General features: G+C 35.8%; 1 long non-coding RNA gene across 1 annotated transcript in view; it reads left to right on the top strand.

The window, feature by feature from the left end:
* LOC106940195 (uncharacterized) overlaps positions 1-2108 on the top strand; it is a 9255-nt gene extending 7147 nt beyond the window's left edge. Inside the window, exon 2 of the long non-coding RNA XR_001423031.1 lies at positions 740-2108. This is a non-coding gene — a long non-coding RNA (uncharacterized LOC106940195). The remainder of the gene's footprint in view (positions 1-739) is intronic.
* Positions 2109-4316: the final 2208 nt, after the last annotated feature.

Genomic DNA, 4316 nt, shown 5'->3' with positions numbered 1-4316 from the left:
TATCTGATAGTAACACCGGTATTATGCCAGATTTACCAATATTTCATTTTAGAATTTTTTTTATCCGATTACTCGATTAATTGTAAGAATAATCGATAGATTACTCGATTACTAAAATATTCGTTTACAACAGCCCTAATTTGCAGCTCTAAACAAGTTTTATTTGGTTTATATTAGAATAAAAATGACTCTAAATTGTAAAGATTGTAAACCACGGATCCAAGATAATTTTCTGAACAGAATTAAAGAGATTAACAAATCTAAATCCTGTGAGGAACATTTATAAGATAAAACGTTCATTTACGAGAATGAAGTCGGAATATTATGAGAATTAATTAAATAAGACGCAACAATGCGAGAAAAGTCATTTTTGTCCTACACAAAAATGTAAAAACTTGTTGAGCGTCCTGTGAAGTTATACTTAAAAAAAAACAAACGTAACTTTTTAACGCATCAGCATCAGATTATCAGCAGCAGAACTTTGAAATGTTTGAACAACAATTTATTTTAGAAGAAAGAATCTGAAACTAGACGAGCAAATCACAACAGATCTGAATAACGAAGCTTTACTCTCATTAGAAACAGCTTTATCTGGTAATGGTGCATCTTTATTTTACTAACAGACTTTATTCTAAAAAAAATCACCTTTTGAGTCTAATTCTTGATAAACAGACACTTTCTACAGACATTTTAAACGTATGTTTCAGTGCCGCTTTTAAAACGTTTGTTTCCCTGCCAGGTTGTGGGGATCTTCGCCGGGTTCGGCCTGCTCCTGCTGGTCGCCTCGCCCTTCCTCCTGCTGGCCACGCCCATCGTCCTCTGCTGCAAGTGCAAATGCAGCAAAGGCGACGACGACCCGCTGCCGACCTAAACGCCCCGCAGCGACGCGTCGCATCTTCTTCCCGTCGAGTTTCACCACTTTTCCATTCTGTTTTCCTCCCACCAGCTTTGAGAGAGCTTCATTTTTCCGAGCTGGCCTGAAGCAGCCGCCGCTCTGCATGAGGAGGACAGAAAAGACGCTGTTCCTCCGCTGAGACGTTGGGAAAACTTTGGACGGTTTGGGAATGTGAAGAACGTTTGCTCTTCTTTTTTTTTTTTTTTTGGTGGTGTAATTATTTTGGGCGGATGCGAACACTTCCTGGTCTGCTGAACGGACGCCTTCGCCGCCCGTAGAAGGACTTTTACCTTTTTGCTCTGTAAACACTAAAGCTTTCCCTCACTGCAGCGGTGTCCAAACGGTCGGCAGGGGGGCCAGAAACGGCACGTTGGAAATACTTTTTAGTATTTTTGTATTTCATTATTATTGCAAAAAATATTTTATGTTGATAAAATATCATGATGATAGCAGTCAGAGTTTTAAATTACTGTATATTAAAAACATAAAACGGTTTTGCAGGTTTGAAAGATAAAAAAAAAAACATTGTAAATTTTTCAAGTTGATATTTTTCTAAATTTTTTAGTCGTTTTCGAGGTAAAAAAAATTTCCCAGAATTTATCACGATAAACGATAATTATGATGTTAATGAATAATTGTTTACCTATCTAAAGGAGCAATTTTTATTCTAAAATAAAAGAAACTTCAGTTAAAATTATCACCTGTAATCAAGGATTATATTTATTCAAATTCTAAAATACTTTATTAAATATTATTAGATTTTGCTGGGTGATAAATTGTCCGAGAAGTTATCGCAATAAATGATAATATTGTTGCTTTGAGACCATTTTCAAGTATCAAAAACAAGGCAGTGCTTTCTCTAATATGAATAAACTTTAAATTCTAATTCATCTTTATCACTGGAATATTAAAAAAAGAATCCAAAAATAAATAAGAAAAATAAATACAAACAACAGATAAAATTATCCTTTAGAAAAAGGGCTAGTTGTGTCTAAACACTTTTTTCATCCAGTTTTTAGTAGAAAAAAAGAATGAAAAAATGATAAATAATGCAAATGGAAATTATTGAGTTTGTTGCTATGAATTTATTTATTGCGAGAGGCCCAATCTTTTCAGCAACAAGAAGATTTTATGGCTCTTGCTTCATTTTGAAGAGTTTATTACACAGTAATAAAGACGTTTTTAACCCCAGTTAATAGTAAATAAATTAAAAGCAAAAATCTTTTAATACATTTACATTTTAAGATTTCACTCTAAAATAGTTTTTAAATCCGTATCCACCGCCTGAACTAGCAAACCAAATTCAGGTTACTCTTGAAAGGGCCACTGAAAATCATTTCAAGGGCTGTGAATGGCCCCCGGGCCGCGCTTTGGACACCCCTGCCTTACCGCCTCACTCGATGTAGCTCCACAGATTCAGCCGGTAGCAGAGGAGAGCTGCGCCACGCATGTCAGCTCTCTGTACAGCACGACCTCTCGATGATGTCAATGTTTTATAATCTTGCGCTTTTAATAGAACCGTGCTGAGAGTCGTGTGTCTTGTATATTACAGTCTTTTTTCCAGTTGTTAGGCAGATGTATTAAAGAGGATTGCCACTCAAATCTAATAAATATATATATATTTTTTTCTTGTGGTTAAAATAAAATTTACCCCCAGCTGTCTTGCAGGGGCGTGTCTAGATTTTTTTTCTTGGGGGGGCCAGGCAGGAGCACAAACTGTAAAATTGAAATTTCATGGACAATGGGGCAAAACTTGAATATTCAAACTATTTATTTACCCAAACAAAACATATAGATCTGCTTAGCATAGATTTGTTGGCTACAGTGGCTAACCACACGATTAGCCTGTTTTAGCTTAGCCTAGCTTAACTGTATAAAACTCTGTTTTTAGCCCCGTTAAGCTAACTGTTCAACTTAAAGTCAAAATTACTGACTACAAATTGCAAATAACTGTTTAATTTCCCTCTTTGCTCCTTTATGTATATATATTTTTTGTGTAGTTGGCTGAAGCTGATTTTCCATATTATAATTGTTTAACATCATATACATCAAACTGATAATGGGACTAGAGATGGAAATTAGCCACTTAGCTATAATTTCTTGTTAATTAATGGGAATGACACATTTTTGCAAAATAAAATTTTAAAACATATGTTAAATGCAGCAGGTGCATTTGGTTCAATCACTGTTCTGTTTTATTCTTTCAGCAAATGCCTTTTTTATGCTCCAGCTAACAAACGCTTAAAATTAGTTGATAATTAATCATGAATAATTTGGTTAATATGATTCACCCCTGCTACTGACATGGAGTCTATGTAGAATATGAGGGTAGCCGGTCCCCCCCCAGCCACCTTATGGCTACGCCCCTGCTCTCTTATCACCTGAAACTGAGTGGCGCTCCCCTTTAAGTTTAGCAGCAACTTATCGGCTCAGAGGACTTTGTATCCACGTTATTGTGGAAAGATTTTAGGCCTAAGTTGAAAGTTTAGCCAAATGGAAAGTGAAAGCCTTAAAAGGCCTAAATCAGGCAGCCCTCCCGGTGCATTGAAGGTAAATATCCTCTGATGCTAATCAGCCCAGGGAGCATGTGTTGCTAAGGCTTTGTTGACAAGCCCTTTACTGTAAGTTGATTCTATGATGTCATCAGTGTGTTGTCATTGTGTAAAAAAAGGAAAAAGGTTCCTAAATAAAACGTTTTCTGACCCCATAAAAGCCTCTTTAAGCAGGTGAGACATCAACATGCATTCAGCCATCTTTGTTTTTGAAACCCTGCACACTTACAGGAGTTAGCGATATTACCATTTAGCGTTGTAAATATTAAAGAATGCTGCATTATTTCATCATTATGCTCACATTCAACTATGTGCTACTGCAGATTTCTTGAATAATGCCAAATAAGTGTGGGGACTGAACCCAAGACCTCAGTGGTACCAGCACCACGCTCTGACCAGCTGAGCTAATCGGCCATAAATTATGGTGAGTTTTCATGGATTCAAGAACAACTTTCATTATCTTGATTTAACAAAAGTGCTCATATTCTAAGGCTTTTCAAAATCAACCTGCATAATATTCAACTTTTTATTTTGAAGTGTTGATTATCTGAAAGACTTTAAAGCTGAACCATGTGGTTATTGAACCCAAGACCTCGGTGTTACAAGCACCATGCGCTGAACAGCTGAGTTAACTGGCCACACATAATGTTGAGTTTCCATCGATTTAAGAACAACTTACAAAATCTTAAGATTTGACAAAAATGCTCATTTTCTGAGACTTTTCAAAATCTATATGCATAATAGTTCATTGTCCTGCAATATTCCATTTTGAAGTGTTGATTTTATTCTCCAGCCCTCTTTTATATTGAATTATTGATTTTATTTTCCAACACTTTTGTACTTTGAAGTGTTGATTGAAAGACTTTAAA

This window comes from Poecilia latipinna, unplaced genomic scaffold (genome assembly GCF_001443285.1).
Source record: "Poecilia latipinna isolate Pla-1442-1.1 unplaced genomic scaffold, P_latipinna-1.0 Scaffold3120, whole genome shotgun sequence".
NCBI lineage: Eukaryota > Metazoa > Chordata > Actinopteri > Cyprinodontiformes > Poeciliidae > Poecilia > Poecilia latipinna.
The sequence above is the reverse complement of the archived record's forward strand: the minus strand, read 5'-3'. Positions and strand labels throughout refer to the sequence as shown.